The sequence below is a fragment of the Triticum urartu genome, chromosome 6A (genome assembly GCF_056163025.1).
Source record: "Triticum urartu cultivar PI428250 chromosome 6A, HENAU_Tu73, whole genome shotgun sequence".
NCBI classification, from domain to species: Eukaryota; Viridiplantae; Streptophyta; class Magnoliopsida; order Poales; family Poaceae; genus Triticum; species Triticum urartu.
This window is the reverse complement of record NC_141878.1, coordinates 549,352,126-549,367,403: the sequence shown is the minus strand read 5'-3', so window position 1 is coordinate 549,367,403 and position 15,278 is coordinate 549,352,126. Positions and strand designations below refer to the sequence as shown.

At 43.8% G+C, this 15,278-nt stretch overlaps 1 long non-coding RNA gene across 1 annotated transcript; it reads left to right on the top strand.

Moving 5' to 3' along the window:
* The first annotated feature begins 12,195 nt into the window (after positions 1-12,195).
* Positions 12,196-13,499, top strand: LOC147966224 (uncharacterized). Its single transcript, XR_015608807.1, has 3 exons — positions 12,196-12,457; positions 12,830-12,951; positions 13,074-13,499. It is a non-coding gene; the product is annotated as an uncharacterized LOC147966224 (long non-coding RNA).
* Positions 13,500-15,278: the final 1,779 nt, after the last annotated feature.

The window sequence follows — 15,278 nt, the reverse complement described above, 5'->3', positions numbered from 1 at the left end:
GATGTGGTCGTTGACAGAATCCTTCAGTCGCTCCCACCTAGCTACAAGAGCTTTGTGATGAACTTCAATATGCAGGGGATGGAAAAGACCATTCCCGAGGTATATTCAATGCTGAAATCAGTGGAGGTGGAAATCAAAAAGGAACATCGAGTGTTGATGGTGAATAAAACCACTAAGTTCAAGAAAGGCAAGGGTAAAAAGAACTTCAAGAAGGATGGCAAGGGAGTTGCCGCGCCCGGTAAGCAAGCTGCCGGGAAGAAGTCAAAGAATGGACCCAAGCCTGAGACTGAGTGCTTTTATTGCAAGGGAAACGGTCATTGGAAGTGGAACTGCCCCAAGTACTTAGCGGAAAAGAAGGCCGGCAATACCAAAGGTATATGTGATATACATGTTATTGATGTGTACCTTACCAGCGCTCGTAGTAGCTCTTGGGTATTTGATACCGGTGCAGTTGCTCATATTTGTAACTCAAAACAGGAAATAAACGGAGACTGGCGAAGGACGAGGTGACGATGCGCGTCGGGAATGGTTCCAAGGTCGATGTGATCGCCGTCGGCACGCTACCTATGCATTTACCTACGGGATTAGTTTTAAACCTCAATAATTGTTATTTAGTACCAGCTTTGAGCATGAACATTGTATCTGGATCTCGTTTAATGCGAGATGGCTACTCATTTAAATCTGAGAATAATGGTTGTTCTATTTATATGAGAGACATGTTTTATGGTCATGCCCCACTGGTCAATGGTTTATTCTTATTTAATCTCGAACGTGATGTTACACACATTCATAGTGTGAATGCCAAAAGATGTAAGGTTGATAATGATAGTCCCACATACTTGTGGCACTGCCAGGCCCGTACCAAAAGCCTGTGCAGGGTGTGCGCCTGCACAGGGCCTCCAGATCGGAGGGGCCCCAGATTTGGTTGAGTACAAGTACTAATTGAAGTTTATGTGCAATAATCATGCATTAGTAGTACTAGTGCACAAGCACTTGCATGCTATTTCAGCAATCTACGCACCGAGACGAGTAGCACTCCTACTCCATCCCGTGCGTGTCCCCCCTTCTCTCTCCTCTTCAAATTGAAGGATACTTCTTGATTCTCCAATCATCACCTTCATAAATTATTATTTTGCAGCTTCCAAAATGAATCAATTATTAACGGTAAGTAACTACTGGCAACCATTGTAAATATACTAGTGTTCACCGAAGAGATTTTTTAGCGACTAGAAACAATATTTTGAAGGGGATTGCTTAAGAAACAATTGAAGATTATGTAAGCTCTTTAATTTTCAAAATGGAAAATGTTTTTAGATTTTTCGCAGTTTGCAGCAAATAAGCAACTTCAGCTGCAAATGTTTGTTTGAATACAGTTATGAAAAACAAATTTCCATGTCAAAGCTATTCGCACAAAAATTTCAACAAATGCAACATTTTTTAGGGAGTAGTGTCAAAATATAAAATTTTGACTCCATATTATGTTTGATATTTGGGAACGGAGATAAGCATATTACCAAAAACACAAAAGGAGATGCCAGTTTTTAGTGAAAATTAAAGGCATTCAAATTTTAAGATTCACTTTTTGATTAGATATAATTTCTGGGCATAAACTGTGAAATATGTAAATTGTTTTTTGTAATTAAATTATATGCAGTGCCTGATTTTAAATTTTGCACAGGGCCTCGAAATTCGTAGGTACGGCCCTGGGCACTGCCGCCTTGGTCACATTGGTGTCAAACGCATGAAGAAACTCCATGCAGATGGACTTTTGGAGTCTCTTGATTATGAATCATTTGACACGTGCGAACCATGCCTCATGGGCAAAATGACCAAGACTCCGTTCTCCGAAACAATGGAGCGAGCAACCAACTTATTGGAAATCATACATACTGATGTGTGCGATCCAATGAGCGTTGAGGCTCGCGGTGGCTATCGTTATGTCCTCACCCTCACTGATAACTTAAGTAGATATGGGTATGTCTACTTAATGAAACACAAGTCTGAGACCTTTGAAAAGTTCAAGGAATTTCAGAGTGAGGTTGAGAATCAACGTGACAGGAAAATCAAGTTCTTACGATCAGATCGTGGGGGAGAATATTTGAGTCACGAATTTCGCATGCACTTAAGGAAATGTGGAATAGTTTCATAACTCACGCCGCCTGGAACACCACAGCGTAATGGTGTGTCTGAACATCGTAATCGCACCCTATTGGATATGGTACGGTCTATGATGTCTCTTACCAATCTACCGCTATCATTTTGGGGTTATGCTATAGAGACTGCCGCATTCACTTTAAATAGGGCTCCGTCGAAATCCGTTGAGACGACACCGTATGAATTGTGGTTTGGCAAGAAACCTAAGCTATCGTTTCTGAAAGTTTGGGGATGCGATGCTTATGTCAAGAAACTTCAACCTGAAAAGCTCGAACCCAAATCGGAAAAATGCGTCTTCATAGGATACCCTAAAGAAACTATTGGGTATACCTTCTATCTTAGATCCGAAGGCAAGACCTTTGTTGCCAAGAATGGATCCTTTCTAGAGAAAGAGTTTCTCTCGAAAGAAGTAAGTGGGAGGAAAGTAGAACTTGATGAAGTATTTCCTCTTGAAACGGAGAGTGGCACAGCTCAAGAAATTGTTCCTGAGGTGCCTGCACCGACTAGGGAGGAAGTTAATGATGATGATCATGAAACTTCAGATCAAGTTGCTACTGAACTTCGAAGGTCCACAAGGACACGTTCCGCACCAGAGTGGTACTGCAACCCTGTCCTGGAAATCATGTTGTTAGACAATGGTGAACCTTCGAACTATGAAGAAGCGATGGCGGGCCCAGATTCCGACAAATGGCTGGAAGCCATGAAATCCGAGATAGAATCCATGTATGAAAACGAAGTTTGGACTTTGACTGACTTGCCCGATGATCGGCGAGCCATAGAAAATAAATGGATCTTTAAGAAGAAGACAGATGCGGATGGTAATGTGACCATCTATAAGGCTCGGCTTGTCGCTAAGGGTTATCGACAAGTTCAAGGGGTTGACTACGATGAGACTTTCTCACCCGTAGCGAAGCTGAAGTCCGTCCGAATCATGTTAGCAATTGCCGCATTCTATGATTATGAGATATGGCAAATGGACGTCAAAATGGCATTCCTTAATGGTTTCCTTAAGGAAGAATTGTATATGATGCAGCCGGAAGGTTTTGTTGATCCTAAGAATGCTGACAAGGTGTGCAAGCTCCAACACTCAATCTATGGGCTGGTGCAAGCTTCAACTCAATTTGTGAAAATGTTCAGAATGGAGACATAGATATTTGTAAAGTGCATACGGACCTGAATGTTGCAGATCCGTTGACTAAACCTCTTCCTCAAGCAAAACATGATCAACACCAGAACTCTATGGGTGTTCGATTCATCACAATGTAACTAGATTATTGACTCTAGTGCAAGTGGGAGACTGTTGGAAATATGCCCTAGAGGCAATAATAAAATGGTTATTATTATATTTCCTTGTTCATGATAATTGTCTATTGTTCATGCTATAATTGTGTTATCCAGAAATCGTAATACATGTGTGAATATATAGACCACAACATGTCCCTAGTGAGCCTCAAGTTAACTAGCTCGTTGATCAACAGATAGTCATGGTTTCCTGACTATGGGCATTAGATGTCATTGATAACGGGATCACATCATTAGAAGAATGATGTGATGGACAAGACCCAATCTTAAGCATAGCACAAGATCGTGTAGTTCGTCTGCTAGAGCTTTTCTAATGGCAAGCATCTTTTCCTTAGACCATGAGATTGTGCAACCCTCGGATACTGTAGGAATACTTTGGGTGTGCCAAACGTCACAACATAACTGGGTGACTATAAAGGTGCACTACAGGTATCTCCGAAAGTGTCTGTTGGGTTGGCACGAATCGAGACTGGGATTTGTCACTCCGCATGACGGAGAGGTATCTCTGGGCCCACTCGGTAAAACATCATCGTAATGAGCTCAATGTGACTAAGGGTTGGTCACGGGATGATGTGTTACGGAACGAGTAAAGTGACTTGCCGGTAACAAGATTGAACGAGGTATTGGAATACCGATGATCGAATCTCGGGCAAGTAACGTACCGATTGACAAAGGGAATTGAATATGGGATTGATTGAATCCTCGACATCGTGGTTCATCCAATGAGATCATCGTGGAATATGTGGGAGCCAACATGGGTATCCAGATCCCTCTATTGGCTATTGGCCGGAGAGTTGTCTCGGTCATGTCTGCATGGTTCCCGAACCCGTAGGGTCTACACACTTAAGGTTCGGTGATGCTAGGGTTGTAGAGATATTAGTATGCGGTAACCTGAAAGTTGTTCAGAGTCCTGGATGAGATCCTGGACGTCACGAGGAGTTCCGGAATGGTCCGGAGGTAAAGATTTGTATATAGGAAGTCCAGTTTCGGCCACCGGGAAAGTTTCGGGTTCATCGGTATTGTACCGGGACCACCGGAAGGGTCCCGGGGGGTCCACCGGGTGGGGCCACCTATCCTGGAGGGCCCCATGGGCTGAAGTGGGAAGGGAACCAGCCCCTGGTGGGTTGGTGCGCCCCCATGGGCCTCCTCCTGCGCCTAGGGTTGGAAACCCTGGGGGTGGGGGGCGCCCCACCAAACTTGGGGGGCAAGTCCCCCCCCTTGCCCCCCCATCTAGATGGGATCTAGAGAGGCCGGCGCTCCCCTGGCCCCTATATATAGTGGAGGGGAGGGAGGGCAGCCGCACCCCAAGTCCCTGGCGCCTCCCTCTCCCCCCGTAACACCTCTCCCTCTCGTTGGTGCTTGGCGAAGCCCTACCGAGATCCCGTGGCTTCCACCACCACGCCGTCATGATGCTGGATCTCCATCAACCTCTCCTCTCCCCTTGCTGGATCAAGAAGGAGGAGACGTCTCTCCCAACCGTACGTGTGTTGAACGCGGAGGTGCCGTCCGTTCGGCGCTCGGTCATCGGTGATTTGGATCACGACGAGTACGACTCCATCAACCCCGTTCTCTTGAACGCTTCCGCTCACGATCTACAAGGGTATGTAGATGCACTCCCCTCTCCCTCGTTTCTAGATGACTCCATAGATTGATCTTCGTGATGCGCAGAAAAATTTAAAATTCTGCTACGTTCCCAAACAAAAGAATGTTGCACCGATTGTGTGCCGGCCATGAAGATCGCAACTCGGCTCGGCGGTTCAAGGAGGTCCGGAATACTGTCGTCATCAGAACCACCACTGACCCTGCCACCATGCAGCTGATATAGCGACTCGGTCTCTCCGGTTGAAGACTCGTCATCAGAGTAGACGACGGTTTCGCCACCAGATACCGATCTATCCTCAAATTTGCTCCGTGGATGACTCCTACGAAGGCATGCTTCATGGCAGGCTGAACGCGGGCGGGTTTTGCATGCTGAGCCGTCTCGATGATGTTGGTGCAGATGTCTGGCTCAGGACCTGATTCACTGATCTTGCTAATGAAGACGTGTATTCCGCCAAAGGGGACCCGGTGCCCGTACTCGATCGAGCCGGCCTCGGGGCCCCAGCCTGCGTGGTCGATGTAGAGCCTGCCTCGACGACTCTTGGTCATCCGGCCCACAGCATATCCCTTGAGTCCTTCGAAGCTGCCCTTCAAGAACTCGAAACCATCGTGCGATAGCCCCACGGTGGGCGCCAACTGTCGTGGTTTTGTCACGGCAGATGTCCTCATGAAAGGACTTAGTCGTGGAGCCAACGCAACGGGTTAGCTTGAAGGGGTTAAAGCAGATAAGGGACGTGAGGAATTATACCGGTTCAGCCCCTTACAATGAATGTAAAAGCCTATGTCCAGTTGTGATGGAATTGCTTGGGTTTTGATGACCAGGGAGCAAATCCGCTTTGCCTGGCTCTCGAATTATCGTTTGTTGTACCCCCCCCCCTAAACCGCCGTCGGGTCGTCCCTTTATATACACAGGTTGACGCCCGGTAGTTTACAAAATCCCGAGGCCGGCTCATAAACGTGCCCAGCTCGGTTTCAACCTTTCCTTGTCGTACAACATAAGTTACATATCATATGGCGGTTTATATCTACGGGCCCTAATCCGCCTTTGGGCCCTGGGCCTTCATGTAGATCTCCTCTATAAAGCACCATATCCCTTGCCTTCATGGGCCTTGAACATGATTAACTCCTGGTGGGCATACCCGGCCCCTCATGGCCGATTTATATTTACTAGTAATATCCCCAACAAGAGTGGTACGGTAATCATGTTCTGGAGGTCATGTTACTTGACCATGACGAACCTACGAACTATGAGGAAGCAATGATGAGCCCAGATTTCGCAAAATGGCTTGAGGCCATGAAAACTGAGATGGGATCCATGTATGAGAACAAAGTGTGGACTTTGGTTGACTTGCCCGATGATCGGCAAGCCATAGAGAATAAATGGATCTTCACAAAGAAGACTGACGTTGACGGTAATGTTACTGTCTACAAAGCTCGACTTGTTGCGAAAGGTTTCCGGCAAGTTCAAGGAGTTGACTACGATGAGACCTTCTCACCCGTAGCGATGCTTAAGTCTGTCCGAATCATGGTAGCAATTGCCGCATTTTATATTATGAAATTTGGCAAATGGATGTCAAAACTGCATTCCTTAATGGATATCTTAAATAAGAGTTGTATATGATTCAACCAGAAGGTTTTGTCGATCCAAAAGGTGCTAACAAAGTGTGCAAGCTCCAGTGATCCATTTATGGACCGGTGCAAGCCTCTCGGAGTTGGAATATACGCTTTGATAGTGTGATCAAAGCATATGGTTTTATACAGACTTTTGGAGAAGCATGTATTTACAAGAAAGTGAGTGGGAGCTCTGTAGCATTTCTGATATTATATGTGGATGGCATATTGTTGATCGGAAATGATACTGAATTTCTGGACAGCATAAAAGGATACTTGAATAAGAATTTTTCAATGAAAGACCTCGGTGAAGCTGCGTATATACTAGGCATCAAGACCTATAGAGATAGATCAAGACGCTTAATTGGACTTTCACAAAGCACATACCTTGATAAAGTTTTGAAGAAGTTCAAAATGGATCAGGCAAAGAAAGGGTTCTTGCCTGTGTTACAAGGTGTGAAGTTGAGTCAGACTCAATGCCCGACCACTGCAGAAGATAGAGAGAAAATGAAAGTCATTCCCTATGCTTCAGCCATAGGTTCTATCATGTATGCAATGTTGTGTACCAGACCTGATGTGTGCCTTGATATTAGTTTAGCAGGGAGGTACCAAAGTAATCTAGGAGTGGATCACTGCACAGCGGTCAAGAACATCCTGAAATACCTGAAAAGGACTAAGGATATGTTTCTCGTTTATGGAGGTGACAAAGAGCTCGTCGTAAATGGTTATGTCGATGCAAGCTTTGACACTGATCCAGATGACTCGAATTCACAAACCGGATACGTATTTATATTGAACAGTGGAGCTGTCAGTTGGTGCAGTTCTAAGCAAAGCGTCGTGACGGGATCTACGTGTGAAGCGGAGTACATAGCTACTTATGAAGCAGCAAATGAAGGAGTCTGGATGAAGGAGTTCATATCTGATATAGGTGTCATACCTAGTGCATCAGGTCCAATGAAAATCTTTTGTGACAATACTGGTGCAATTGCCTTGGCAAAGGAATCCAGATTTCACAAGAGAACCAAACACATCAAGAGACGCTTCAATTCCATCTGTGATCAAGTCAAGGAGGGAGACATAGAGATTTGTAAAGTACACACGGATCTGAATGTTGCATACCCGTTAATAAAGCCTCTCTCACGAGCAAAACATGATCAGCACCAAGACTCCATGGGTGTTAGAATCATTACTATGTAATCTAGATTATTGACTCTAGTGCAAGTGGGAGACTGAAGGAAATATGCCCTAGAGGCAATAATAAAGTTGTTATTTATATTTCCTTATATCATGATAAGTGTTTATTATTCATGCTAGAATTGTATTAACCGGAAACTTAGTACATGTGTGAATACATAAGACAAACAGAGTGTCCCTAGTATGCCTCTACTTGACTAGCTCGTTAATCAAAGATGGTTAAGTTTCCTAGCCATAGACATGTGTTGTCATTTGATGAACAGGATCACATCATTAGAGAATGATGTGATGGACAAGACCCATACGTTAGCTTAGCACTATGATCGTTTAGTTTATTGCTATTGCTTTCTTCATGACTTATACATGTTCCTATGACTATGAGATTATGCAACTCCCGAATGTCAGAGGAACACTTAGTGTGCCATCAAACGTCACAACGTAACTGGGTGATTATAAAGATGCTCTACAGGTGTCTCCGATGGTGTTTGTTGAGTTGGCATAGATCGAGATTAGGATTTGTCACTCCGTATATCGGAGAGGTATCTCTAGGCCCTCTCGGTAATGCACATCACTATGAGCATTGCAAGCAATGTGTCTAATGAGTTAGCCACGTGATGATGCATTACGGAATGAGTAAAGAGACTTGCCGATGATGAGATTGACCTAGGTATGATGATACCGACGATTGAATCTTGAGCAAGTAACATACCGATGACAAAGGGAACGACGTATGTTGTTGTGCGGTTTGATCGATAAAGATCTTCGTAGAATATGTAGGAGCCAATATGAGCATCCAGGTTCCGCTATTGGTTATTGACCGGAGATGTGTCTCGGTCATGTCTACATAGTTCTCGAACCCGTAGGGTGCGCATGCTTAACGTTCGATGACGATTTTTATTATGAGTTTTGTGTTTTGATGAACCAAAGTTTGTTCGGAGTCCCGGATGAGATCACTGACATGACGAGGAGTCTCGAAAAGGTCGAGACATAAATATTGATATATTGGACCATGTTATTCGGACACCGGAAGTGTTCCGGATAGTTTCGGGTAAAAACGGAGTGCCGGAGGGGTTACCAGAACCCCCTAATACGTCTCCAACGTATCTATAATTTTTTATCATTCCATGCTATTATATTATTTGTTTTGGATGTTTAATGGGCTTTAATATGCTCTTTTATATTATTTTTGGGACTAACCTATTAACCGGAGGCCTAGTGCCACTTGCTGTTTTTTTGCCTATTTTAGTGTTTCGCAGAAAAGGAATATCAAACGGAATCCAAATGAAATGAAACCTTCACGAGGATCTTTCTTAGAACAAACGCAATCCAGGAGACTTGGAGTGGAAGTCAGAGACGCAACAAGGCGGCCACGAGGTAGGAGGGCGCGCCCAGGGGGTAGGCGTGTCCCCACCCTCGTGGGTCCCTCGTAGCTCCACCGACGTACTTATTTCGCCTATATATACCCATGTACCCTAAAAACATCCAGGAGAGCCACGAAACCACTTTTCCACCGCTGCAACCTTCTGTACCCGTGAGATCCCATCTGGGGCCTTTTCCGGCGATCTGCCGGAGGGGGATTCGATCACGGAGGGCTTCTACATCAACACCATAGCCTCTCCGATGATGTGTGAGTAGTTTACCACAGACCTTCGGGCCCATGGTTATTACCTAGATGGCTTCTTCTCTCTCTTTGGTTCTCAATACAAAGTTCTCCTCGATGTTCTTGGAGATCTATTCAATGTAATATTCTTTTGCGATGTGTTTGCCGAGATCCGATGAATTGTGGGTTTATGATCAAGACTATCTATGAACAATATTTGGTTCTTCTCTGAATTCTTATACGCATGATTTGATATCTTTGCAAGTCTCTTTGAATTATCGGTTTAGTTTGGCCTACTAGATTGATCTTTCTTGCAATGGGAGAAGTGGTTAGGTTTTGGTTCAATTTGCGGTGTCCTTTCCCAGCGAAAGTAGGGGCAGCAAGGCACGTATTATATTGTTGCCATCGAGGATAAAAAGATGGGGTTTATATCATATTGCTTGAGTTTATCCCTCTACATCATGTCATCTTACCTAATGCGTTACTCTGTTCTTATGAACTTAATACTCTAGATGCATGCTGGATAGCGGTCGATGTGTGGAGTAATAGTAGTAGATGGAGAATCGTTTTGGTCTACTTGACACGGACGTGATGCCTATATTCATGATCATGCCTAGATATTCTCATAACTATGCGCTTTTCTATCAATTGCTCGGCAGTAATTTGTTCACCCGCCGTAATATATGCTATCATGAGAGAAGCCACTGGTGAAACCTATGGCCCCCGGGTCTACTTTACATCATATAAGTTTCCGATCTATAATTCTAATTTATTATTTTGCAATCTATACAACAAAAATACCAAAAATATTTATCTTATTATCTTTATCATATCTCACTTTTGCAAGTGGCAGTGAAGGGATTGACAACCCATTTATCGCGTTGGTTGCAAGGTGCTTGATTGTTTGTGCAGGTACTAGGTGACTTGCGAGTAGTCTCCTACTGAATTGATACCTTAGTTCTCAAAAACTGAGGGAAATACTTACGCTACTTTGTTGCATCACCCTTTCCTCTTTAAGGGAAAACTAAAACTAACACATGCTCAAGAGGTAGCACCCCCCGGGGGAAGTAATGGGCCACCATGGGCCTTATTGGAGAGAGAGAGGAGGGCAGCCAGGGCAGCCCCCCCCCCCTTGCAGTCCGAATTGGACAAGGGGAGGGGGCGGCGCCCCCCATTTCCTACTCCCTCTCCCTCCTTCCCCCTCTCACCCTTTTGGTGGAATCCTACTAGGACTAGGAGTCCTAGTAGGACTCCCCTCTTGGGCACGCCCTAGGGGCCAGCCGGCCCTCCCCTCCTTCCTCCTTTATATACGTGGGGAGGGGGGCACCCTAGAACACACAAGTTGATCTTTTAGCCATGTGTGGTGCCCCCCTCCACAGTTACACACCTCGGTCATATCGTCGTACTGCTTAGGCGAAGCCCTGCACCGGTAACTTCATCATCATCGTCGCTACGCCGTCGTGCCGACGGAACTCTCCCTCGGCCTCAGCTAGATCAAGAGTACGAGTGATGTCACCGAGCTGAACGTGTGCTGATCGCGGAGGTGTCGTACGTTCGGTACTTGGATCGGTTGGATCGCCAAGGCATTCGACTACATCAACCGCGTTACTAAACGCTTCCGCTTTTCGGTCTATGAGGGTACGTGGACACACTCTCCCCGCTCATTGCTATGCTTCTCCTAGATAGATCTTGCGTGATTGTAGGCAAATTTTTTGAAATACTACGCTCCGCAAGTCCATGCATTCACCTGCAACATTGTTCCTTGCTGCCAAGAATTTCCCAGAACTATCCCGAAGTACAACACCCACCGTGCCTTGTAAAGACTCAGGGTCAAAGCCTGCATCAACATTAAGCTTTACTGTCCCGGCAAGCGGACGCACCCAGGGGTTTCTCTGAATTTTTGCTTTTGGAGTAGAGGCCGCAATGAAGTTTGCTGAAAGGCCCCGGATTGATGACACAATCTCAGCCGGCTGTTTAGTCAGCTCCTTATGAACAAGCTTTCTTGGCTCCCACCACAAATACCTACCACAAGCCAATAGGCACAAGGGCGTTTGATTTCTCATGTCCTAGCACCATTGTTTCACTACTTGGTAGGTCCAATAGATGTTCGAGAATAGCCTCACCTGCATGGTAGACAACACATGCACGAGAATTTCATCCAGCCCCAATTCTAACCAAACTTGTTTTGTTTTGGGGCATTGTAATAACATGTGTTTAATACTCTCGCGCCCTTCACAAGCCGGGCATTTTGTGTCCACTTTCAGGGCCAGTTCTTTTAGGTGATTTTACCAGAATCGCCCCCCTCCCCAGCTTTTCCAGAATCACCACTTCATATGTAGATAGGATTGTAAAAAAATATGGAGTGGTGATTCTGGGAGAAGCTGGAGAGGAGGGCGATTCTGGAAGAATCGCCGAAAAGAACTGGCCCTCATATGCCTATCAGCCAGTGTCATCTTGCACGGTAATGTACCATGCAAAGATCTCCAGAGAAACATTTGATGCTTCCACCTTTTTTTGCATGGTACCTCCAGCTTAATATATAGGTTTTGAAATATCCAACTTCTTAAAAACAACAGCCGTATTTTGGGTGAAAACCGACTAAACGACAAAAGAGGCCCACTCAGCCAGCGCTTCAGGGAAGTTGTGCCTATTTGACGCACACGGGTGGCACATAGGAGCTCTCATGATACGGCCCACTAAAAGAAGTACCTAGCTGATATGGTCCATCTGGATTCCCACACGGAGTCGGTTCATGGAGACCGCTTATTTATACGCCACAAACGCCGGTTCTCATCGTCCACACAAACAACGCAAGGTCGGGATCTCATCTCCTTCATCACCGTAAAAAGGAAGAGCAGTCCCGATCCCCTTTTCAGAAGGATGGCTTCGCTGTTGCTAAGATCTGCCGCAGGCCGCGTTATTCGGCCATCAATCCCGCTAGGCTTTCGGGGCCCAGGCTGGTTCCTCTCCGGTGCTGCTGAGAGGATCGAATCCCGGGTAACCCCATCTTTCCTCCTCCCTAATTTATTCCCCATGCTCTGTCTTGCTCTAGGGTTTCATTGATTCGCGAAATTAGTTGTTACTTCCTTCTTAAAGAAATATAAGAGCGTTTACATCATTAAAATAGTGATCTAAACGTTCTTATATTTCTCTAGAGGGAGTGCATGTGATCTACCTATGCGTTGTTGCCAAAAATAGGTGTTAAAGATACCTCCTTTTAGCACGCTGCAGAAATTTCTTTCGTCCTCCTGATTATTTCTTCGTTGTTCGGATCTAGCCGAATCAACTTCTTAAGCTGTGAAATATTTGCAAACAGTTACTTTAATTTTATATAGTATATGAAAGTTTAATACTTACACTTGTCTACAGCATTTTTGCTCAAACTACAAACTATCCCACGAGGACCGTCTCGAGATGGCATTAGAGAAGTTTGACAAGCACTTGCGTAAGGCACATGAAGAAACTCTAAGTTTGCTGGAACAGGAAAAACGGTAAGTGAATTCATTATCTGTAGCTTTCTGTTCCGTAATCTGGACCATTTGGACAAAATTATCTGTACTTTTCAGTATTTTTTTGTCATTTCAATTTGAATTTGTTTTGTTTTAATTTGCAGTTTCCAACGACAAGAGCAACGACAAAAGGTGTTATCGTATTTCTTAGTTCCTGCTGCTGCTGCGTTTTTTATATTTGGTCCAGACAAGAAGGAAAAACTCGAGGAGGTCACTGAAACCTCTACTTAGCGAACTTTGTGGCGTATATATCATTATCATACATGCAAAGTTTGTGGCGGAGCGTTTGGCTGTATTTATATCTTGAACTATGTTCTTATGTAGAGTTATAATAATTGTGAGCTTGCTGTGAGTTTTAAGTGCCAGCAGTACTAGAAAGGGACAAGCTGTGTAGTCTCATCACTAGCCAGGTGATGAAATGTATCCAGAGTGGCAAAGCTAGAAGATACTTTCTCCATCCCACAATGTAAGACTTTTTTGACACTATTAGTTAGAGTAGTTCATTTGTTGTGGCAAAATTACGGAAACAATCCCCACTGTCTGTCCCTCAGCTGTCTGTTACTGCCTCCCGCCAAAAAAGAAAGCACCCCCTGCGTGCATCCATCCCTCCCTCCCTCCCCACCAAACAGAGATATTTCTGTCAAAACAACACAGCGCACAAAAACACCCCTCCTCCATCCCAAGAAACACAACAAAAGGAAGCAAAAATCTGGCAATAAGACTCCGTCACAAACTTCTAAAACCCTGCATTTGCCTGTATATGTGAAGGAGCAGGCAACAAAACAGGTTAAACACACTTCTAAATTGTTCCTGTGTTTCGCAAATTTATGTTTGCATGATTCCCCACTACAACACATAAAAAAATTGCTTTTGGATCTTGTTTCTTATTCATATTCTTGCCTCCCCATCTGCTGATTCACTCGGTGTTGCCGATCCCTGCTAATTCAACTCTGTTTGTGTTGCTTTTAATTCCTTGTGCCTGGACCTGGGCCCTGCAATAAGAAAAAGAGAAGTGTTTATTGGAAGGAGAAGTACTAGGTCCTGTAGTTCATCAGAAAAAAGCTAGGTCTGTTCAAAGTTTATCAGTTCCTCATTAATTTCATCTTCACTTGTATGATTCTTCTGTATTCTTTCCATTTTTATTTCATCAGTTCCTTATTTATCTCTTATGTTAGGTAGGCTAGTTATCATAGGTAGTTCAGTTCGGTTAGTTTTCATATTAGTGTTTCCCGTATTCTTGTTTTTCTCAGTCTTCTCATTCTTCATTCATATCAAATTAGTATTTTTCCTGTCACTTCTCAGTCTTATGTTTCAGCTATCAGTATTATATTCTCAGTCTTATGTTTCAGCTATCAGTATTATATCTTTATTAGTTTAGAATGTATTGGTTTCTATCCTAAGTGATTCTTACTCCTTTTCATTCATCATTGTTCATTTTCTCTTCTGTCTTTAAATTCATTATTCTTGATCAGTTTGCTCTGTGGATTATTGATCTGTTCAGCCCTTGCTCATTGTCATTTAAAATTTTCCTCCTTTTCTTGTCATTCATCATTTCTCAATTTCCTTGTCATTCTTGTTATTTTCCCTTTCCCTTGTCTTTTTTCTTGTACTTTTTCAGCTCTTCGTTCCTGCTTATGCAATTACCTTTTATTCAATGTTCAGTTCTTTAGTTTCACTAGTGCATCTATTTTCCAGTCTCTCGGGTTACATTGTTCATTCTTCAGTTAGTCAGTGAGCTAGCACAACTCTTGTAGGACGATAACCCCTTATCTTTCAGTATCTTATTTTGTCCTCAATCCTCAGTCTTCATTATCACGCTCTATTCCTTGAGCCTTTGGTTTCTCTTTGTTCAGTCTCCACTCTCTTTGTTTAGTCCCAGTCCCTCAGTACCTCTTTCTGTATGTGTTAGTTTAAATTGAGAATAAGAAGCCTGTTAAACGAGGAAAATGCTCATTTGCTCACTTTTTCACTCATGCCTGTCTTTTAATCATGTATTTTTCTCAAGTCGTCTAAATTAATCCAGAAGGCTAACTTGATGATTATACCATGTTAATTGCTCAATTGTTCGTACACTACTTCAGTTATACAATAAGGTGTGATTTTGTTGACGACTTTTCTTTTTTAAATAAGGTGTGATATTAAAGAAAACAACAGAGAGGTTGTGTGCAAACACTGCTTCATGTATGTCTTGTTTTTTTAAGTCGGCTCAAGTGTTATCTCGTTATAAGAACATACATTCATTATGTCCTCAAGTTATGAGCATGAATGTTAGTGTCAATTCTTGCCTTTAGACATTTTTCTTTCCAAAG